Source organism: Bombus flavifrons, chromosome 8 (genome assembly GCF_040668555.2).
Source record: "Bombus flavifrons isolate JBK064 chromosome 8, iyBomFlav1_principal, whole genome shotgun sequence".
NCBI classification, from domain to species: domain Eukaryota; kingdom Metazoa; phylum Arthropoda; class Insecta; order Hymenoptera; family Apidae; genus Bombus; species Bombus flavifrons.
This window is the reverse complement of record NC_138449.1, coordinates 9026584-9051650: the sequence shown is the minus strand read 5'-3', so window position 1 is coordinate 9051650 and position 25067 is coordinate 9026584. Positions and strand designations below refer to the sequence as shown.

Here is a 25067-nt window from a genome sequence, read left to right as displayed (position 1 = left end):
TTCTTTTCGTCTTATTAAATAGTGAATGCAGTTTTTGCGGCATGTATTTTTATATAGGAAATCGAACCGAGTTTGAGGCAGTAAAATATTGACAGAGTACATGATTTAACTTTTTGGAGAGTACTTTTAAATAAAGTACCGAGGAAGAGGAAATATAATTCTAATAGTGATAGGAATAATCATTCCATAAATATAATATTATAATAAGATGCGAATAATTCGATTCTTATAATTTAATTAACACGAGTATATTTAAGAACGACTTATTTAAGATGTAGCTTTCCAGTGCTTGGACGATTTAAAGGAAAGATAGTATATAGGTAATAGAATCTTTAACTTAAGAAATCTATGGGTAAGCTTAAACTTTTATAGAAATATTTACATATTTTCAGGTATTAAAGCACATTACTACATATATACGTAAAAAGCTTTGGAAGTTAAGAATACGATCCTTTAGACAAATATAAATTTTATACATCGTTTCCTGTACTTACCTTCCTTTTGTGAAAGGACACATTTTTGTTACTTTTCTACTGAATTCAATTTGTAAATTCACATTTGTCAATATCGCGTTACTAGAAAATGACAGAGAAAAGAGCTTGTAAAATTTTTACATCCTCTAATAAAAGATCGCCAACTTTTCGTCTCGAATGAACATGCAAATACTCTAGCATTTGCATAAGATGCTAAATTGAAATTGAAGAAGTTGAATTTAGTGTATAGGGTCTTATGTGTTTGTTTTCTTAAAAAATATTCATTCTATCATTATGTCGGCCAAAATTTGAATGTACTTGAACGTTGTTAAGAGAATCAAACAAGGAAAAGGATACACGCTAAACGTAATATCTCGAGAGAATTTATGTATATATTGTTTATACAAGACTACGTATCCACTTAAGGTGATTGTGTCCGTGTTGTGTACCGTGCAAACACTAACGTGGAAACGCACATTACTTACCGTAACAGATCTATTAACTGAATGCTGTGCGAGATGCATCGACGGTCATTCGGCACACTGATAGTACAATGCTCATATTGAAATTAAATGACGGACAGATGGATTGGCAATTCCATTTCCAGACATTACGACGATGGACGCGTTTGATAAGGAAAGCAGAGCGTAGATGTGCTAGCAACATTGTGCTTTATGACGTATAAAAATGTTTTTATGCTAAATAAAAGCCGGGTTAGTGCGCTAGGGGAACTGTTTCAAGCATAATGAAGAATACAAGGAAGCAAGGTAACAAAAAAGAAGGAAACATAAAAGAAGAGATAACTTCAAAATGTAAAAGAAATTTGTATCTTTACTTTGCAGATCACGGCCGATATGCAATTTTTTGTTCCGCTATTTAATGCAAAAATTAACGCGATTCATTGGGTATTTCCTTGATTGAATAAACAAAATTCAATGAATTTCGATAATTTCATTTGTGTATAAGCCATGAGTACAGATGTGACTCATCGTATTTTTCGCTTATGTTCATCAAATATTATTTAACATGGTAAAAGATATTGATCAGAGATGTGTCGATCCTTTTAGATTAGTTACTGGTATTAAGTTTAAAAATTTGTTTTATCTTTCTAAGCTAGAGATAATCCATTTTGTAACGCGAATAATGATAAATCAGTAAATAAGTAAATATTCACTTTATTCTATTACGTAACAATGGCAAACGATTAGAACGACGTAGTCACGTGGTTGAGCAACTAATCGGTTAGTCAAATTGGCAATCGCGCGGATAAATAGGTCAACCGTATTGGTTGTTTGCCTGAATTTCTAAACGCCAGTTTCGATATATTGGTTAGACAGTTGCGGATAAATCGGTACATTGTAAGATGATATGCAGGGTGTTTGTCCGATATTGCATGCATATAATACAACATAGGCTTATACAGAGAGTTTCAAAATGATAGGCTCCGATAAACAATTATATAAACTCTCATATTAATTAACACGTGTTCATTTACCATAAAACCTACCTCTTGTCTCCTACTTCTACTGTTATTTACACTTATACATTAGTTCACGCTTAATATTAAACGCCAAAATAGCTTTAACAATTGGTTGGATCATCTCGCACAACTCACATCTCGGTATTTATCTTCGGCCATCAGCGGAATAACAAACCCTTGGCAATCAAATTTTCCAAACAACATCGGGGAAATAATTCGACGTACCATAGAAATCACGTCTATCCATGGAAATGGCAACGAACAGAAAAAGGCAGCATCGAGCAAAGGCGGTGGCGCGAGCAAAGAAACAGAGAAAGAAAGGGACGCAGCGGCAGAAGATTATCGGGCAACGAGGTTATCGAAGATACCTTAAATTCAATTTCCATCGGTGACGAAAAGTTCGTGAAATACGTACCTTGTTGCGGCGTCACGTTGCCGGAGAACGAGAACACCACGACAACTATCTGACGTATTTAAGACTCGGACGACACATTTGTACCGAGTTACTTTCGTATTAATGCGAAGCAACACCGTGAAATTGCCTACATCCGAGACAGTTCACATGCTTAGACCTCGTTGCTCGTACCGTTCCGGCCGCGATCTTCCTCGATTTTCAGCCTTTACCAGGATCGAATTAGCAAAGTATATCTGTCGCGAGAGAGACGCATCTCACGCTACAGATTGATCGTGCCGAGTTTCTGGCGAGTTTCGCGCGTTAATGCGACTCATCGTTCTTCTTCGTGTCCCGTTCTAGGAAGAAATTTGTTCTACTTCACGGCAGTGCCTCGAGGATTTCTCGCTGGGAAATATTCTTCTTTGGCTATGGTGCTGAGTCGGGTCTACGAACCGTGTTCTCCGCACTAGAAACGAAGTACCACATCTGACGAATTAGGCGTTGACAAAAGTCTTGGTTAAAATTATTGTCTACGTAAGTTTGTTGTTCGCTTTTTCTCATTCGTTATATATTTACAATGCGTATTGCTTTATACTGTTTAATTAGTTAACACAAGAAGAACGATTTTCTTTAATAACTTCTGGCAAGAATGGTTATATTAATATAGATTTATTTAGCAAACGAACTCGATAGCTCTGATTACGTCGAGTCGTAAAGAAGAATTTGTAGCGGTACATGAGCCAGAGGACAATTCGTGCCACGTTGTTGTTTTGCCTCGGAGTATCAACATCGTTAGGTTAGACATAATATAATAATAAACCAACTCCGAGCAAAACAATGTCGTGTAACCGTCAAATAAAGGCGAATGGAAACTTTCGGGTATCCCTTCGACCAGTATAAATAAACGAACACGATCGTAAGGTGACCAGTTTTTCAGTCTCAGTCTCGAGCGATTTTATTAGCGATCAACACACAGTCTTTAGCGAATCAGTTAGTACCGAGCGTCTTAGCGAACATTCTTTTAACGACCCGTATCGAGCAATCTACAGTTGACTCTGTATTTATAATTATTTTAAAATTTGTTTGACGGTTTCAACATCGAGTAATCTCGTCGTTTAAACTACCACACGACCAATCATCCTCTACAAATTATTGAATGGACTAAGGAAAGAAAAATGTATGTATGTAGGATAGAGGATCGTCTTATTCTTACGTTTATACGCATATAAAGATTTCAACTACATGGTACACAATGCTGATTCGTATCGCAACAAAGCTCAGAAACCAAACGCGGATACCATTCTTATTTTGAAAACAGGGGACACGATGTCATCGTAAATAGATACGTATGAAAACGTTGAAGCGTTTCACGAAGGATACTTGGATCAGAAATCAAAGAACGGATGCTCTTTGTAACCATGCGGAAGATATGTCACCGTATGAATATCGGAAAAGAGAAGATACGAGTCGCAGAAACGGAAATCAGTTGGGAGCAGCAAGTTACGATTGAGATTTAAGTTATTGACAAGCTACTTTGGCGAACCTCCGTCGAAATCTGCTTGGTTTATCCCAGAGGCCCACTGCTTCTGATTTCCCTGAGGAGCCAACCCTTGAGAAACCATTCTTTTGTCCACAATGACTCCCTGCCCTTGCGGCACTTCATCTCCATTGCGAAGCTCTCGCGTTTGCTATTGGCGGCTACGTGTCACCACTATCGAGCAACCACTTTTCGCACTCCTCTAAATGTCGATGCTTAAGAAATAATCACGAACCATTCTACAACCTGTTACTCGCCTCTTAAGACACGTTTCGACAAACAACTTGATAATTACGTTCTTCGATTCTATATTTAAGTATCGTAATTCCTCGATTTCGCACAATGGTTTATTCATGAAGCGATTGCCTCCAATTAGAGAATATCAATGAATATGTAATATTATTATGAAGAACATAATAAGTTCCTCCTCGTATCGTAAAGAATTTCAATTTTTAGCATCCTAGTTTTCTTTGTTAAAATATAAGTTTATTTATGAAGTATCTTTCATCGATTAAAGCATTTACTACTGCTGACACAATCACATATTATATCCTCGATGAAACAAAATACTAACTCGGTATCATTATCTTTCTTCTTTCTTTCTTTATTTAATTCTTTATTTAACCATTAGTCGTTGCGTATATTTTTAACAAGTTAAAGATATTTATATAGACAAATGCTTATAGATAATTAACAAAATAGAGCACTTCATATTTTTATTTCATAGGGTAATTAACTCTTTCAACAATGTCAATAATGCATGTAAAATGTAAGACGTTAGAGTTTGTATTGTAATTCTAATTAGATAGTAATGACTAAAGTATATTTAATTGATTTGACGACATCGTTCGAAGAAATAGGCTCACTGCGTCGTACTAAGACAAGCTATTAAAATACTTTGAACGTGATGACCGTCCAATTCGAATCGTAGAGAACTGTACGATTCAGCCACGATAGCAATAATAATGACAGTAATAAGATCACGAACCACTATTGCAGCAATAATGACATTGGGATTGGTACGCTGCCGGACTTGCCTCCCTAATAAAACAGAAGTTGTTGCAATTCCATCGTTTATGGTTGAATGGCACGCGACCACTTCGCCTCCTATTGTAAATATTAGCTGCTACTTGTTCCGAGGAGAGATGTAGAAGGTCCTCCTCGAGTTGATCTAGTTACACGATTATTCTTCATGGTGCATGCTTGTCGACCGTATAGAAACCGATTGTTCGCTTCGTACTTCCAATCAAGTTTTCTACGATAATTGCAGCGATGATTGCATAAAATGAACTGTATCAAAGATCATGTGTATTCGTATCGATTTTTCTGACATTTCACCGATACTTCGAAGAACAATACTATTCGTATAAATATTTAACGGCTTGTGAGGCAATACTAAAAGAACTGTGAGAATAGCAAACGATAGGAAATAGATTGTAAACGAAGATAACAGGTGGGTGAGCAATCTGACAAATACGTTTCCGTTGACCCTTTTTTATTTTAACGTCACTACGTTTACAACTTCAAAAAAGGATCTCATACCTTTTGAAAATAATTCGACTCATACGAATTACGATTGATCAATATGGGATGGAGGTATGAGTATTGTTGATAATTCCCTTTCTTTCTAATAAAAACTTATTCATTTGTACAAAGAGAGAGTGAATATTTCTGACGATAAATAGCATCCATAAAAATTTTTCATTGTTCGTTATAACGGTAGTCTTCCAACAATGCAGTGAATTTATGAAGTATGCTATACTATAAAAATTTATGACACATGAAACTTTATAATGCGTAATTTACTGATGCATATATTTGCTTTGACAATTCCATAGATATATATATATATATATACACCTATATATATATAGCTATATGTTTGGTAATAAACTATCGAGATTAATTCAACGTTGAAACATAGCAATATTTAGAACTGTATGTAATAACGTGAAAATGTTAAACGTATTTATAGAATAAGAGTAATATTACTCATTATTTATTTCCATTACTTCTAAACTCTTTCGAAAAACAACTCGAATGTTGAAGCCCGCCGTTTCTTCATATTACTCTGTCAAAAAATTAAACACACGCCGTTCCAATAGTGTACATTTCGGAAATTAGAATAAAGTTTAATATTCCTGAGCTGAAATAACTAAATATCGGGCTTTAAGCGCGTTATGGGTTTCATTTGTAGTGGTGGAACACATTTTGTCCTGCTTTCCCTCGTTCCGCTGAACAACTTCTCCCAACTATCTCTAAACAGATAGAACGAAAACAAAAAGGAAGAATGTAACGCAGAAAAAAAAAAAAAAGAAAAAAGAGGAGAACCGAGTAGAGAAATGCAAATGAACGACGTTCAACTCTTTTCTAGCGTGGTCGATTTAATTAAAATGCAAACACGCGTGCCGGTCGTCAGTCGGGTCGTTTTACTATCGCAGAATTACTACTTCGTAAGCAAAATAAGAGGAACGATTGATTCTCGCGATCGCGTACGACACCTACCAACGTTTCCTATCCCGTGTCGGCCTTTTTCCGACGCCGCGTCTATCTTGAAGCAAAGCTGTCGGTAGAATGGCCGATTCGAACGAGGGAAACACGAACGAATCAACGAACGAACGGAACGACGAACGATGGTCAGCGGTACGAACGGTGGACATTTCGCCCATTTCGCTTGAAACCCCCCTACCCCTCTATCGCTCGACACGTAGTATATTTTATCGCATTACTGGCATTGTTGCATCAGTTCCCGTCTATACCCCCGTGGTCACCATTCTCTCTCTCTCTTTCCCTTTCTCTCTCTCTCTCTCTCTCTCCCTCTTCTCTCTGTCTGTTCGTGTGTCCCCTTCGTTCGTTCGCTCGTTCGTTCGTTCCCCTTTCCCTCTGGCCCGAACACCATTCCACGAGGATTAAATATTGACTGCGATTCTGATTTATAGTAATTGCCGGAGGGAACGGGATAGCGAGAAAGTGAGATGAAACGGGCTGATTCGAGTGGGACGGAACGATTGAACCGAGGGGCGGTGGGCGAAAGAGGGCGAACGGATTGGTGTGAGGGAAACTGGACTGGTTTCGGGGCTAGATGACGGGGAAAGGGGCGTTGGAGGTATAGCAGGAGGTGGAGGAAAGCCATTCCCGTGCCGCTTTCCCTCGCTGACAGATGCATTTGCCAAAGCGTTGCGGACGTTTCTGGCTCGTTCTACGTCGTCACGCAGCCTGTCGTTATTATAGCGCATTTTTATTTAGCGACTGTTACCGTTCATCCCGCTTCCCGGAATTCCTCTGTAATACTATCGTTCGGAATAATCGAGGAATTTATCGCTGGACACCTTCGCCAGTGAATAACAGTAAATCAGACATCGTCAGATTTTTTTAGCGAGGCGTATCGAACTTCTCGCTTTCGCCTGAGATTTTTTTTTTTTTTTTTTTTTTTAGAAACACGGCTCCTGTTTCTCCATACGTCGATTCATCATTTATAGAAGCAATTGCAGTTCCAAGTATCTCTTGAAGGTAGAATGATCGTGGGAGGATTTTTATCTGTGATGAATAGAAATCTTGTAATTACTCGACCAGGAAAGAAAATATAAAGTTCATTAACGACTAAGTAAAAATTGTAATGTGCACTGTAACGTATAATCAGTTACTGGCTTGCCTTTCAATATGTAATGAAAACAAATAAAATTATAATAAACGTGATGTTTATAGCACCACGTTTTTTAGTCACTTTGGTTCCTTTTAAATCCTGTAATTCCTTTAAACGCGGTAATTCTTCAAATTTTTGAAACGACACGTCTCTGAGAAGCAAAAATTTCTGTTTCCAGCCGCATAAATGTTTAATAAATGCTCATGGTTGAAAGCTACAATCTTATTTTATAAACAGTAGAAAAGCATACGCATATTGTGCGTCATATAAAAGCACATTTTCTACGCTCAAACATTTATACCGTATACTGCACCTGAATAAAAGTGTCAAATTTTTAACAGACGAAGGTAGACACATTACTATCGTATCGTCGGGCAAAATTACCTTACACCAGAATATGGTGACGTTGTATGAAAGTTTGCTTCAGATTTTCAAGCGATTATTTCGCTGTATTGCCGCGCGAGTGCAGCTCCAGCGATTAATTATCTGTTAATTACTACTAATTAAGGGAAATAATGAGATGGCAGTATGGTGGAGGGTAGAAAGCGAGTGACGCGATGGGACAAGCTGGAGGAGAGTAAGCAACCCGGGGAAGGATAACAGGAGGAAACTGGTCACCGGCTACCAGTTGAGAAGGGTGATTTAGTGAGGGAACAGCAGGCGGCGCCCGATTATTTTTGGTTTTAGCCGTGGTGGCCATTATTTTTGGTCTGCCGCTTGCCGCAACTTGGACTCTGCTCGGCCAGAAATTCAGTGTGACCGAGTTCAAAGTACGCAAAAAGCCTGGCTACCTCGGCGAAAACTACACGCGGACGTGACGGACGAATTGTAGATTTCTCGTGACATCGTTAAAGACGAACTTCCTGCGGTAGAACACGGAATTCTGCATCAGCTGTCGGACTCCTCGCTGAATAACACTGGCATATTCGTTGTTGAACCGAGGCAACCATGGAATGCTGCCTGCGAGAAAGCGAATCGTCGTGAATGCTGTCTGCAATTGACAGCGTTAGGATATTCGAGAAATTTTAATTGGTTTGTGTGTTTAAATAAACGTTGGAAATGTGGAGTAGATTGTTTCGTAAATTAAAGAGCACCATTGTCTTTTCAATTTATTTACTATATTTGCTAGATTTGTATTCGCATATAAATTGATCTTCAACAGTTATTAGCTACACGAATTTGGATTGGATTTAAGTTGGAGTTAATTTTAGAATATTAAATTTTAATTTGTATATCACATTCTACACGATGAATGTTATTAATACTCTGCATTACGTGGAGCATAGAATACAAACTAATACGAAGTACTCTAAAATTATATTTAATTCTGATCAACTTGGCTCAGACAGAAATATAGGTCATCTGTGATTCGATGATACTAATTCAGGATTAATTTCGTTTATTGTAATTTTATACTTTGTAAAAATACATATATAAATATAGTTACGTAGCTGTTCATGAAAGTATTCGCACACTTATAGATACTTTATGGTCTCAGAAATGCTAGTGACGAAAGTTTATCAAACGTAATTTTGTATGACTATGTATTTGTCTTGAATTATATTAAGTATTCCATTCTATCTATTCGACCTTTTAAATACCACACTTCCGAAAATCTAATTTAAATTTTCAATTATCGTTATTCTATTATCTAAGAATGAATAAGAGCCACGTATAATACCTTTTATGAAATGTTCTTCTAATGTTCATTGGGGCCACTGAAGCGAATGAGATCTATCATAATTACCATCTCCCACATCTCTAGCTTTTTTACACATATACACAACCATAAAAGGAAGAAGATAGCCGAACCTAGACGCACTGGATTACGTTTCGAAGCTGATAACTTATGAAGTTGAATGACAGACGGATATCAGTGCTGTAGAGTAGAAGAACGGACTTACCGGTAGTTTGTGAAAAATGAAATAAATGATGGAGAAGCACCCCTTGGCGCTGCTAGCAGTTCGGCCCGTCAGACGTTTTTATTAATTCCTCTCAGATACAATTAGTTGGTCTATTCGTCAGACGCGTTTCATTAAGTTTCCCTTTCCATCTTTCTTTTACCAACTCTTTACCCCTTTTCTCGCCTGTCGTGCACTTTATCCTTCTTTACTCGAGGATACGAAACGGGCAACTGCTGCGAAAGAAATTTCCCCGCTTTCGTAACTTCTGGAGACGATACCAACGCGTATCTCGAGAAACGATTAATTTCGTAATGATTGTAGATATTCTAAATGAAATTTCGTATTCATCTTCTCGATATTTATCTTCGATACGGTAAACATAAACTTTAGTATACATGTATGTTTAGTGCATTACAAAATTAAGGTAATACATTTTAACCATTCGCACTTTAAAAAGATTCTAAAACTTTCTTTAAACTCTAAAACTTTAAAAACTCTAAACTTTTTCTAAAATTTTTTTAAAATTTTAAATATTTATAGTACTATCTTTTTTTACTGTTTATTTGGGAAAAAGGAAACAAAATGAACGTTTATATTTTGTATGGAATTGGACCGAATTTTCTATTATCAACATCCCATGAGAATATAAGGGATTAATAGTATCATTTAAAATAGAATATACTGAGGTCTCGAAGTAAAACATGTTCAAGCATGACGGAAGGAACGAATTGAAGCACTTTTTTAACAAATAAACTAAAGTCAGAATTTTAGAGCAGAGATAAAGTCATCAGAAAGTTTATCAGAAACTGTTTAACTCATATTGCTTTCCTTTCAAAACAAATAATCTGTTCCGTCGTACAGGAAAAATAATTTCTTTTCTTTTTAAGACACGGGGCAGTTTCATGAATGAAAATCTATTACGGAATTAATGGGTGATTTTCTGTGAAGGGAATGGCTACGTTTTCGCGAACTCCGTAGATTGCCAAGCATTGCCAAGTGACCGTTTAGCTTGCGGCGCCGAGAATTACATGCACCACGATTCGTTCGATTTAAATTATCAGGTGCTTCGCGGCTCGACGAACAAATTCTATGGTACCTGCAACGTGAGAGTGAGAAGGGAAATGTTCAGACTTGTTTTAGTACGAGAAAAAGGAAAACGAAACAGATAAAAGGAGAGAGGTGGAAGGATAAAAAAAAAAGAAAGAAAAAAAAACACACCTGAGGGAAAAGGAACAATAAGAAGAAATAGAAATACAGAAAGAAAGAGACTACTCTAACGTGGAGAATAGAGGAGACAAAATTTTCGTAGTATTTCCTGTCGAATTTTAATGATTAGAAAGATTTTACATCTTCAGTAGCCATTGACTTTCGATAACAATTTCGCTAATTTGAAGAAATTATCTGTGTAATTTCTTCGACGAATTCTTACTTACGCGCGTTATTGATAAACCGGGATAATAGATAACTATTTCAATATATACTTGAAATCGTTTTAATTATCGGATCATATTGACTGAAAGGCAGAGGTGGCTTTTCTAAATTATAACTTCTAACGCTCCTTCATGCTAAAATGATAGGTTTCAAATTTCTGACTTGTACAATTACTAAAAAAGATAGACTTCTATTAAGATTTCTATTATAAAGAAAGACTGTTATTGAGAAAGACGATTATACATATTATTTATTATACCTAGACCCTTTAACCATATCACATAGTAAACTTCTATCGAGTTAACTCAAACGCAGTGCCTCCAATCACACCGCGGATCACACACTCTCGTTTCCACTTTACATAATACATACACGTGTACGTAGCCGTCTCAATGTTAATACAGAGACGATATCGGCTTCTGACGACAAATCACATATACCAACATGACGTCACTGTTAGCTGAAATTCATCAAAAACTAATAGTTCTAGTGTTAATTGCACAATAGCTTTACGAGTTAAATTGAAAACGAACATTCCATAGAGCGATTTATTATAAAGGAAACTAGACAATCGGAAAGAATTTACGTCATAGCGACATAATCGTAAAATTCTTTCGTTACGAATTGCTTCTTCTAGAAAAAGCATGTATACCAATGAACATGTATTTCAAATAAGCAAAGCATTTCGTACGGTGATCTAGGTATTTTGCTTTCTCTGAATTTGCTTCTGAAAAGAAAACGCTGTTGGATTCGGGCTTACACGAAACTGTCAGCGCAGCGGCCAAGTAGTCGAAAAGAGTACAGGTCAGACTCGCGGCGCACATAAGGAGCGGTGATCGAGTTGTTTGTAATTGTTTGTTAAGTCATAGACAAAGCACGATAGCACTGGAGCAACGAGAAAAAGAAAGGAGAAAACAGAAAACGGAAAGAGGATTCGAAGGACGAATGAGACACAGAGATACTCAGCGTCAAAGAAGAATGGAGGGGGTGCAAAAAAAAAAAAGGAAAATAGGAAGGGAATGGATAAAAAATGAGAGCGTCAGATTGGGCCGAGTTGGAAATGAAACAGAACCGTGCATCAACACGGGAGGAAGAAAGAGAAAGAGCAGATGGCCGATGCACGTTGGCCTCTAATGGAAATTAAATAAAAGAGAATCGAATGAACTGTAACCAAAATTGTGTTCGCCCGATGGAAAACAAAGAGCCGACTATGGCTGGGGAATGGCCGATGGTACGAAAAGCAAGGCAAAGAGAGACAGAGAGTCACACGAGGAAGGTTTGGCGGGATAGAGGGGACGATGAGCGACGGACCAGAAGCATCGACGTTGGATAGGGCAAAGGGAGGTGAAGGAGAGGGAGAGAGTGAGGGTTTAAAGAGAGGGAGTTGGAGTCTCGTTTCACGATCGGAGGGAGGACAGGGAAAGAAAGTAGCGGGACGTTGGAGAAATGGAGGAATTGCAGGAGAGGAAGTCGACTGTGGGCCGGGGTGGCGACCGGAGAAATACGTATCCAGTTAGTTTTACACTGTGGCTCCAATTGATTCGAAATCGATTGTCGTTCGAACGATTCTCAATTGATCGATTACGGAGGGTGGGCCGCAAAGAGGGCTACAGCCAGCTTCACGGCACCCTCGTGCCGGTGCGCCGCACCGCACCACACCGTCAGCCTTCGGGTAAAAGAGAGAGAGAGAGAGTTTAGCCTCCAGGAGGACTTACTCTAAGCCAACGCCAATTGCATCCCGTTTTTTACGCTCGCTTGTTTCGACATGCCTTTACGATCGCCCAATTGTATCCTCTCCTCTTTTCTTCCTCTACGATGTTACTTTAATTTTTTCGCCGTCTTGCTCGAATTTCTTCTACGATTTTACGCTCAGCCTTTCACCCATCCTCGTTTTTCTTTCTTTCTTTTTCAATTTACGCTACCGCCCACGGTTTGTTTGCTCAACGCATCGCGATCACAGAGTATCGATCGGTTATTCTGTACCGCTCGCGATTTTATCCACGCCGTTATAGGTTGCTTGATCAAAGGATGTTTAAATGGTGCCGATGACATTTCGAGAAAATGTTTGTCCCTTGGTTGAAAGGGGTAGAAATTGTATGGATAAGTTATACATGAAATTTAGTTTTATAAAATTTTAATGGATAGTACAGGATAGATGTATCATTTAACATCATTTAAGTTTTATATAAACGAACCTCTTTAGACAGAATATAAAACATTCGCATTTAATACCATTATTTATCAATCAAACGTTCAAACTCATTTCTTGAATGTGCTCGAAGCATGCACGTTTTCTTGTATTACGTTCTGTTACGAACGGGAACATTAATTTTTCTTACTTGCGACAGCAACATCATATTATATTTTCACATTCACTTGTATCTTCGTTCTCTCATGAAGCACATTACATTCTGAAATTAAATAGCTACGGATGTCCCGTCTGTTCTTCTTTTTGAAGGAGATGGGTATTAAAATTTTTGCAGTAATAAGCATAAAGCTAATGATCTGCGACAATGTTAATATTACGTTTCAGTTTGTAAATCTATGGATAATATATATAAAAGTAGAAAAATTAATTATAATAATTTTGATACGCATTATCCTATAACGTTATTATTACGGAAATGAAATATTTCTTATTAAGGACAATATTTCAGTCTTGTACATACGAGATTATATAAATTTCTAATCTTTGTGTTTTTCGTATCATTGAATTTAATAAGAACAGATTTTGTACTTAATACATTGATTAACAAATTTCCACAACTAACAAGATTTATCTTAATGTTTCAATAAATCGATAAGGAGTTACTGAACCATGTCAATTACGAGTTTTAATATTCAAATATTAAAATTTAATCTTCTTCGTCTGTTTCAGAGTTTCACCTAATTCAAAGTAATGTACCATTCAGTTCAGCAACTGCTACGGTGTATAGTTATGTAAATACGAAATCTGAAGCCAGAAAATCAATCAATTCCAGTTTACCTCGGTTAATCTACGCCAATCTTCCGCCCACCTTAATCAATTCAATCTCCCTGCACCTTCCACCGATGACAAATAACAATTTCACCAATTTACAAATTCGCAGTTTCAGAAATCAACAATATCTTGAAGCATTGATACAAATTTATACTTGCCTCTTCAAGGTTCTAATAACTATCTCAAAGCAATAAGATAAAAATGGTTTTCCTATTCCTATTTGACAAATTTCTTTGAGTAATTTATGAATTGCTAAAAAATTACCCTCTCTTTTGCTCATATTTTTACATTCTTTAAATTATAATTTAAACATTTTATATTTAAATATTTAACAAATATCATCCATCTCCTACGCACCTATTCCTTTAATACGTTGTTAATAAATAATAACATGTCTGTATTGACTTATTATTTGTGAACAATGCAAACAGTTGCATGCGATTTCTACAGAATATTATTTTTTTTATTTAGGAAACTAAATATTTATTTCTTCACGTTATGAAATTTTTAACATTCAGTTTCCTTGGCTATATGTTAAGTTCAGAAAATAAGATATTTTATTTACCATTTCTTCTTCTTTTTTTTTTTTAAGTATGAGAAAATTTAAAACCGATAGTCCTAGAGATAAATAATGCTAACACACGAGTAATTCGTTGGAGTTTCAGTTTGCGTGTTACTGTTGGTTGTTTATTACAGACAACGCAACAGGAAGCACACGTTGAGCCGCAAGCCGTTCTCATCATTAAGCGTGTACGGTCTGCCTGCTGCGATCCATGTTAATTAAATCGGTTGACGTACACATCGTGCGTCCAACGATATACATAGACCAAGTCTCGCATCCGTTACTGCGTACCGCAAGTTAGACGAGCTGAAACTTTGTCACGTTCAGAGATTGACGATATATTCGTCCTTCGCCGCGGAAATTGAAACTTCCAACGCCTGAAAATATTTCGTGTAATCACACTTATATGTACATCTAAAAGTGATTAACACATAAGTACTTTATCTATTTGTAATTGTTTCAATTATGGATTAAAGATTTATTCTTATATCACAGCTTCGCTACTAATCGAATTTCTATTATTTACGTTAAATATTAACAAATAACTGTCGTACAAAATCAATTTCTCTATTTACAAGCTTTACATGATTCTTAATGTTTATAGCGTAGCGTAAATAGAAAAAAAACCTACTTGGATCAAAATTATTCTTACCGCAACAAACAATTGACAATTTCTTCGCAAAAAAAGAAACAGTTAATTAAAGAAAGCTTTAATAATTTCCAATGAGATTCGAGTATTTTTTACAGGAACATTTGATTTCAATCGGTAAGGTATTGAAACGCAGTAAAAGGAGCTAGTTAAATACGTGCCATGGTAAATCCCACCTCTGGCGTGTAACGTATCGATAATCCTCCATGGTTCAATAATTCAATCGTCCCGAGGAGCAGCCGACACAAATCATTTCCCTTTCCTATCGATCCCCTCGATAACTCTGTCAATAATAATCACATTCACGCTTCTCTCTTCCATTCACCTCGAACAATCTCTCCGCTCAGGCTGAAATCGAGGCTCGTAAAACTGTTCTTCGACGAATCAATTAAGCAAGGACAAAAGTGAGGGTGAGGAACGCTTAAGGAGAGTCGGTGGCGGTCTTCGTTGTAGAAAGACGATCTTACTGGATTTTTGATGACAAACGCTAGCCAGTCCCGTACAGTCTTGCAAGACAACACGTGAATGACAAAGGACAAGAGTGGCGTGGAAAGGGCAGCGGTACGGTTTAGAAAGGACTCGCTGCAGTTCTGAAATAATGAAAGGGTGTTTATCCAGAATTAGGTCCAACCCCCGTGGTACCCCCATAGTCCATCGTTCGCTCATTCAGACAAATTAGCCCAGCGGCGGCCCTTTGTAGTTTCGCGATTCAAAGCGCGTGTTACTCTTACCAACGCGCATTCGTGTTAGCAGAGCTCTTCAACACTTCATTTAGACGGGACGCGCTGCCTCGCCGAAAGAATATAAAGGATCTCTCATCTTTTTCTTTCCCCTTTCTTCCTTTTCACGACAGTGCTTATCGACGTAACTCGCGAGACTCCCTCAATTTTTGGATTCTTCCATCCGTGCTTCGTCGAGAGTTCGGTCATCTGTCTTGAATTATCATCGGCGTGCGTGTTTGCATGAAAATGTTCGTTCGACGAGAAAAGTGGAGAATATTAAGAGGGAACAGTAAGTTCCGTAAAATGAATGAGGAAGGTAGCAATGTTTCCAGGTAACCGCGAGATCTTTATTCTGTTAGAAATAATTTGATAACAGTTTGAGTGTGATTATGGTCGTTTTTTAGTGGTCAGGGTACATTAGACGAGTATCAAAAATATTATTTGACCACCGATGTATCTGAGATTTTTAACTAAGGTTCGAAGAAGATTCGATCAGAAAGTGATATTACGACTGAAAGAAGTTGTCCCGCTATTAAACAATTCTTGCAGTATTGCATTTTTGTATCGAGTGAGAGTTCAATGTTCTATCTTTTTAAATCCAATGAAATGTAGTATCGTGGAAAGAGAGCCTGTGGTGGTACTCGATAACAAATACCACCACTCGACACTAACTAGTGTCGGACGACGGTAGCGCAGTGGTTAGCGTTATCGGTACTTTTGTCTAACACATCTTATCGAAATTCATAGTTTATTGTGAATACCCAATATGTATTAAAAATGGTATCTTAGTTTAAATAAACTTAAAAAAAAGCAGTGCTTAGCGCCTTAGGTTGCGAACGTTCAGGACCCGGGTTCGAATCCCGGACCGAAGTCCGATTTTTCTTCCACGATACTACTACTAAGCAGCCGGCGATCCTACAGAAATGATATTAGAGATTCAGAATTTAACGTTGTAAGTAACGTTGATTTCTATGATACATTTCTACAATGAAAACTTCGAATACAAGGATAACGTAAAATCAGTTGTAAGCCAGTGACTATCATTTTAGATGGGATCAACTATCATTTCAGACGAGATTAAAAGCAAGATTGATGTACAAAAATTAATTTCGACAAATTTAATACCTGAAATTGGTACAATTATTAAAGAACTCTTTCGTTGTAGATAACGGCCTATAGTTATAAGTCAGTATAAAGATGTGAATCAGTGTTCCTATCTGAAGGCTTCAATCCTGAAATAATTAAGTCAGACAAACTAATTATTAAATACATACATGCAGTCATACGTATCGTGTATTACGTGCAAAACTGTGCGGACATCTGCGATCGCATACAATTTCCATGTGGAGCAGATATCACGAGGTGCATTAATTTAGCGATACAAGTGCACTCTAATTGTATCGAACGCTCTGTAAACTGATACGGCTAAAAAGCGTCCTATGACACGCAAAATTGATTCGACATTTTCATATTCTTCATACACAGTCCACGGAGGAAATCCATGAGTTTCAATGCTCGAGATTAATGCTAATGCTTCTGCGAATACATATTCTGTGCCATGTTTATCTGTCTTTGAGCATAGAGAAATGTTGCATTACAAATATTGACTGAATTCTAAAGGCCGTGTCTGTATCTGAGATAAAAATATCGTAAAATATGTAAAATGAAATAATTTAGGTATTCGTAATCTATTATTGTACATTTTTAGCTTTCTACTGAACGATAACAATTAAAGTCAAACTTATAAAAGTTTAACGTTAGTTTGATGGCAATGTTGACCAAAATTATATTACAGAAAGTTAATCACTCAAAATCGAATTTGATTTATACGATCGATGAAATTAGTTGACAATTGATGCTGCAAAAATTTATTATTAATTGTTACGCTTTAATCGGAGTTTAATCAAAGTTCTATTTGATGCATACGAATATCTACTATTAATTGCATACTGTCAACGACTGAAGCTGATTGATATCATTAGATTTGAAATCATGCTAAATTATTAATTTTGCGGTGAAGAGAATTTTAGTAGTTAATCGTTCATCTAATCGATGATGATTGTGAAACTATTGTTGATTGTGAAATATAGAATGTAGAATACCTGAGAGTGAAAGAAATTTGTTTTTGTTCCACAAACAGTTTGTATCCAACTTCGAACTGATCTTAATGAAATGCTTGTTCAAACACTTCGCTCCATTTAATTGATATTCAAATACAGAATGCTTAATAATCTATTACAACGTGAAGTGGAAATGAGTTCGATGCTCAGCTGAAGACTACGTTTGCAGTCATTGGTAATTACCGCTAATCAGTCGAACGTCATTGTCAAACGGAATCAATAAACCACTGGATTTAATGCGCAGATAATTGTACAATGTTAACTAATTTAAACTGATTGTAAGTGTTAACCACATAGATAATATAAATATGTTCGAGGTACATGAAGTGCTGTCAGCAATATTAACCAATAAATGTAAAATGTGTAAATATTAATAATAAATGTAAATAATAATATTTATAATACACGATGTAAAATAATTATCTGTACGTGTTCGTTCGTTTTTCGGGAAAGATGCTATATAATTCCAAACGTTTAAAAAAACTATTTTTAGTAAGAACAAATTTAAAAATTTCTGATTTCCATAATATTTAATATAAAAGCTATTGAAGAAAATATATTTATAATAAAGGAAAATCGGTTTATTCCGATAAAATTATGAGGCCGATTAATGGAATAAATACCTAAATCTTATATAAATGTACATAAATTCCACATACTATTTGATATTAGATTCTATGGAATACATTTTCGTACATTTCACAAATTACTTTATTTCAATTTAGAAGGACCATAAGACTGGCACATCTTGGCAGAAAAACAAGTCCCTTCGATCGCAGCCAACACAAGTTAAAAGATTAACTGCATATTTTCACGTCTAAATTCGGTGTAAAGTGTACTGTAGGGCATTTAGCGGATAATATAAACGCGACAGCTGGAATAAAGTTACTTTATAGCGTCATTTAGTAACAGCTGGCAGCAGTGACAATAGTATTATTCCTGTGTATCTGAAATATGATACGCATTTAAGCTAACCTTGATAAAGGGAAAAAAAGGAAGCTTCAACTACGACGATACTACGAATAGCGCCGTCACGTGTAAATTTGCATCGATAATTTCATAAAAATCGTTCTTTAAACAAATTTTCTCAAAGTTACTTGATTGTTTCGCCAGTTTAAATGCCAGCTTTTTAATCCATTTCAACGCTACTCGGTTTCTCGCTGAACTTTAGAATGATGAAACATTTTTGAAGATTAATACAAGATAACTAGGACAATTAATTTTATTAAGAAAGAAACTCAAGATTTACGTTGTGTTGACTAATTATTATATATATATATATATATATATATATATATATATATATATATATATATATATCTTGAAGATTTTCTATGTTCCTTTTTATGCTTTCGATTCTTATTGTTATATACATAAATCAATTCCTTCTGATTATCGTTATACGCATGAATGAATTAATAACTAAAAAAATTCTCCTTAGCTCCTCCTGTATTTTCTTGTAATTTAAAAAAATTCTCCTGTAACTTTTTACATCCAATGCAAACACAGCTATGCTTTGCTCTTTGTGTATTTTATTTTAAACATTTGTTATTTACTAAAGAAATGTCTAAATAAACCAATAAATAACGTTAAGTCATCCATTCAATAAAGTGTATCGCGTCAATCCATTAATCTCGCGAATTAAAAGAAAATTAATTACCGTCGCTACAGCTCGAATGGGCTGCGATGATGAACGATGAGCAACAAGGAACAAAACTTATAAAATGCACAAAAATTAAAGAGGAGTCAAAGTCAATGTAAATAATAAATAGCTTAGCTTGCAAAACACATTTTATATTGCATATACATATATCTCAGATATTCACTGCATTGTTAATTTTTTCTGTGGTAACCACATCGTAGATTTTTATGCATTTATAAAAAATTTGATGCTACGAAAGACCACTGAATACGAGAAGACCGCAGAAAATACATAAAACGTTCAAGATGAAGTACCTGTTATAATATTTAGTAGGTAAAATTATTTTCTACCTAATAATAATAGGGTCCATGTCTTACAATTAATTCTATTTATAAAAATATGAATTTGCAAGAATATTGGCAATCCAATAATAACGTAGAAAATTACATATTTGTTACGAAAGAATATTAAGGAATATATTACGAAGCAAATAAGTGTTATTTAACAGTAGCTATATTCCAGTAAAACTCAACAAAGTCAAGGGTTCCTTTTTTCGGCAGGATGAATATTACGAAGGAAGGAAGCAGAGAATTAAACATGACCGGAAGGAAGTTCTTCCTCTGAACGCGTAGTTTAAACTTACGGCGGGATAAAGTTACATGTACTCCCAGAAGTGTTCAAAAATTTTAGCTCGACTTTTGACGCAGTGTAAAGAGCTCGGTATATATAAGCCTATTTTCAACCTTTAATGGATTCTTTTCCTTATACTCTTCTCTTCCCACTTTATTTCCTTTTAGGATGAAAAACTTCATACCTGTTATAGATTTCTTGTATTAATATTACTTATGAGCTACTTTGCGAGGAAGTAGAAGGGTAGAAGTGCCCATTAGGCAAAGTATTTCGTCTATCCTAACTTCGTGGATAAGAATACTTCTAATTTTCACATTAAAGAGGATAAAAAGGATGGTTTTTTTACTTAACATTGTAACTTCGCGTATTGATAATCATTTCTAAAATTTACAGTTACGAAAGTTTTATAAATTAAGCCAAGCTTTTAATAGCAGTAAAAGAAAATCGCTGGCATGTAATAACTTTCAAATATGAAAATAGAAATCGATGAGTTTAGAAATTAAAATATAACACTGAAAGTGGAGCTAATTCCTAAATTCAATTATTTTCCGATTATTTAAAAAGATTGTATTATATGAAAAATAAATATATCCCTTTCAATAGCAACATAGCATACGCCGTTCTACCAAGAGATATTTATTTTAATCTTGTCAATTTTTATAACGTGGGATTAACTGACAACGTGCTGAATTCGAAAAATTCTCCCATAAAAAATGGAAAAAGTGACTTACCGTACTTTTCCCCTCTACTCCTCATATATCACAACATAGCACGATTCACGTTCTCGCGCTAACATTGATATAAATAAGTATTAAACAGGCCTTAAATATTAAAATAAACAACGTTACATTTTTCTATGGCTAGTAAATATCCATTTTCACAAAGCAACACACGGTCCTCACGATAGTGCTAGAAGAAGAAAATACATATATATAACTTAATTGAATAGTAAAATAAACGCCTAAGTAAAAACGCTTAAGTAAAAACACTTTCCGTTCCAGATAGAAAAGGAAAGAAAAACATTGATATGTATTAATTCATTCTTCAGCATCTCTATTCGCACCCCGATCGAGTTCGTTTAGAAAAATAGCCATGGTGGTTTCGACAGGTCAAGATTGACCGGCAAAAGCTGATTGGAATTCTGTGAGACGCGAATCGACAGATCGTTTAAAACGAACGCGAATCTATCTGACTGGATGAGGTACTATCTCTGTTCAGTTCATCCCTATCTCGTTCTTTGCCGTGCTCTCGCCGAGACAGGTTAAATATTCAGTTCCGGCAGGTTAAAGATTCGAGGAGGGTTCAGACCCTGATGTCGCTCGCCTCGCGTTACGTCTCGTATAAAGGAACACGAAAATCCGTTCCTCGTGAATTACACCGACGTCCTGTCCCATCCGTTATCCGAGCCACCCCCGTTTCCCGGTAATTAACTATCAATTCGTTGGATCGCTACTCGAGGACCGGTTATATTTTCGACCTGCTTTCTTCCTGCTTTCCAACTTCATCTACTTGACCATTTGTTTTAAGGCAGAGGATTGTGTACCAACTTATTTCCTGGAACATTGATACGTATTGGTCTAAAGGGCTCACATATCTGATTCTTCTAGTTCTATAATATGATTGTAACTTTTTATCAATTATTTTGTTTATTTCGTTATATATTATTTTGTTTTTTAAATATTCTTTCTGTATATACAGAATATATAGATTTCTATAATAAAATTTAGTATAAATTGAAAACGTAAAGTAGAAACAATTCTGTTCAGATGTTGCTTATCTGTATTTCTCTTTGCGCAAAAGTATTATATTTTTTATTTTATGATAAATACTTTCAACTCATATGCATAGAACATATTGAAAACTGAAATACTTTTATCTTTATATTAGTCGTTTTGATATTATAGCGCTTCTCGCATCTTTGTATTGTGCACAACACCGTCAACACCAGACGTTACTCGAAATATCGTCCCGTCTCAATTATCTACTCAGTTTTCAACTCCAATAGTGTTCGCATTGTTTGATTTTTAAAAAGCGGATGAACCACTAAGCTTTCTCTTTGCGAGGGTAAGCAGGTGAAAAGAAAAACGAAATTACATAAATATTCATAGGAACGAAAATCTCATATTTATCTTCACAAATGGAGATGCATTTATTATCGGCGCGGCTCTGATGGCGAATTCCATTAAAACGCTATACGTTGTACTGGAACAAACGATTATTGAATTAATCAATTAAACAAAAATCATCGACGTCGATTTACGTGATTTTCGATAATTTGTAGCAGAACGCGGTGTTCGGATTTTTTTTCTTTACTTTTTTTATGTTACCCTACATATCTTTATGCATGCTCTCTCGTGGCAAATGGCGTGCTGCACAAGGTTCAAGTGTTTTAATTTTTAATCTTCATTTAGGATAATGCCATTAACACGCTAATTGTATTGGTACGAGTATAGGATTTCGACCTTTTTAGTCCATCATTCTCGGATTTATATTTAAAACGTACACCACCCCGACATTGTTAAATAAAACAAACGCGCGCGCGCGCGCTACGATCCGATTAAATATGGAACCATAATTGATTTACAAAGCCGAAATGAATGTGTACCCATTTACAATTCTTAATAATACACGCACAAATATATACAATGCTGAGCTCTTGTTTCCATTTAAATCGACAGAGATGCGACATTTCATGACGTTAATGTTATTTTCAACACGAGAAATATCGAGCTGAACCGAATGAAAAATGCATCGATTCTTTGGTCATTTATTATCGATGCTTTTTTACTTGTACCTCGTGTATAGACGCGTTGTAATTTTATTTCGAATCGCTGTTCTTCAGCCATAAAATTATGTTTAAAATATGTTTTATTAGAAATTATCGCGACTTAGTAACCGATGTAACTGTTCTCGTGTATAATACTTTCCTCCGTCATGATATATGGTCGAATAATAGCAGCTTTCATTTGTATATATTATCGTTGTTGCATTGTATAAATAATGTAAGCGGAAAATATTCGAATTCGTAAAAAGCAGAATTAATAGCTTTTGCATTAATTTTTCCTTCTGTATGTAAAAAATTTACTGTTATTGTCTCCAACAATTTGCACGAGGAATGGAACATTTAACAAAATTGCACAAGTAATAGAAGATTTATAGCGAAGGGAAATAAAATTCATGAATTCATGAGGTACTATTAATTTTAATCGAATATTATAACGTATGTAGAAATAGGTACAGTTTATTATACTACAAGAAAATTTGTATAATGATGTTGATTATTAATATATTTGTATATTTTATTATTGTCTATTAACTCTGAAAGTCTACATTCATTGGAAGTTAGTTGTGGGACTATAAGCAAGTTTTCAATATTCGTTTGAAACATTTATTTGTCACGCTTCAGATAGAAGAATTATGGAAAAGAATAAAAGTCACTGAATTTATCTTGCATGTCTGAATGAGAGTTTTGCAGATTGATGTAAGCACAAAAATGTGATACTTCAAGAGTCTATAGCAATAACATTTTTTCTCCTGGAAATGTTTCTACATATTTTACAAAGTTACTATTAATTACTAATGAAAACACTGATAATGCTTATAGCAAGTATAGAAATTAATTAAAAGATGTACATCGTTGTTTTCACATGTGGACTATATAAATAAGCCATGTTCATAGATTTCTCTAGTTAGGTTTGATTAAATGACTGAGTTCTCTTGAGTTCCCTTTTCCCGGGATATAATTCAGTATGCCCGTGGGAGAAAGTCACAGGGTTGGAAAACCACTAAACGCGCATCCTTGCAGGACTACCAGGTCTATAAATTTAACTGCTCAAGTAGTTAGGCGAATGAACTATTATCTTGCAAGAGAGATTATCTGTTTCTCTTGAACAAGTAAATATTTTACAGACGAAACTTTAATCCATATATGCTTCAAAATTATTGTATCTCATCGGACAAAAATCATCACGTTACCAATGAAATTCTTTAAACTTCGATATTTTTGCAATAATTATTTATTGATAAGTATCCTAACTGTACATAAATTCACTAACAGTGTTAAAGATTTGGACGGAACAAACAATCTACGTAAGTGATAATTTTTAATGTAGAAGATACATGACTCTAATGACGTTTTTCATTTTATTCATAATGTATAAGCAACTAAAAGGAATGAGAAAAAGACGCGATTCAAATATTCCCCGTATTTCCAATTTACATTATTATTTCATATACGTACATGTACGTTGTCTTTGTGGAAGGAATCACTTGAAGTTTCACAAGAACGCCTTTCTCGACAGAAAGAAGAAAAATGTAAAGACCAAGAAAGCAGAGCCACCCTTCTTGACGCACCGAAAAACCTCGATGATTTGTGCGACGCATCTGCATTTTAATTACTCTGAATAATTCTCTGCATAATCTTAATCTCGCGAACTTGCCGAAGTTACACTCGGTTCTTCGCGTCTCGATTCCCCCTTTTCGCTCTCTATTCCGAATCCATGGCGGTCAATTTGACTAATCATGATTACCGCAGGATTGTTATGAGCAGAGTGTTAGAATTCAGATGAATCCCGAATTTCTGGTCGAAGTTTTGCCGAGTGTCGTTGGAATAAAATTATAACTATATTTATATTTCGAACATCATTTTATGCGAAGTAAATATTAATGCGAACGAGATGTATGGATATATAGAAAATTTCACCTAATTAGTATATATAATTACTTTATAGAATATATTCATAACGTGTAATAATATTTTCCAGAAGACACCGCATCAGACATCCCTGTGTAAAGATTTGAAATGAAAATTCAATTCTTTTATTCCGATTTTATTAAATTTTTTAGATAAAGTGCATGAAATACTTCGATTGCAATTAACGATATTTTGTTAATGTAAATT

General features: G+C 35.4%; 1 long non-coding RNA gene across 11 annotated transcripts in view; it reads right to left on the bottom strand.

The window, feature by feature from the left end:
- Nucleotides 1–25067, bottom strand: part of LOC138182727 (uncharacterized) — a 482518-nt gene that overhangs the window by 62906 nt on the left and 394545 nt on the right. Inside the window, exon 4 of one of the 11 annotated variants that reach the window (XR_011173874.1) lies at nt 1486–2813. The exons of 7 other annotated variants lie outside the window; for them this stretch is intronic. This is a non-coding gene — a long non-coding RNA (uncharacterized LOC138182727). Of the gene's footprint in view, nt 1–1485; nt 2814–6010; nt 6143–7403; nt 7422–14443; nt 14782–25067 lie in introns of those variants that run through there. 3 more of the 11 variants (XR_011173876.1, XR_011173890.1, XR_011173878.1) reach the window with 3 other exon arrangements.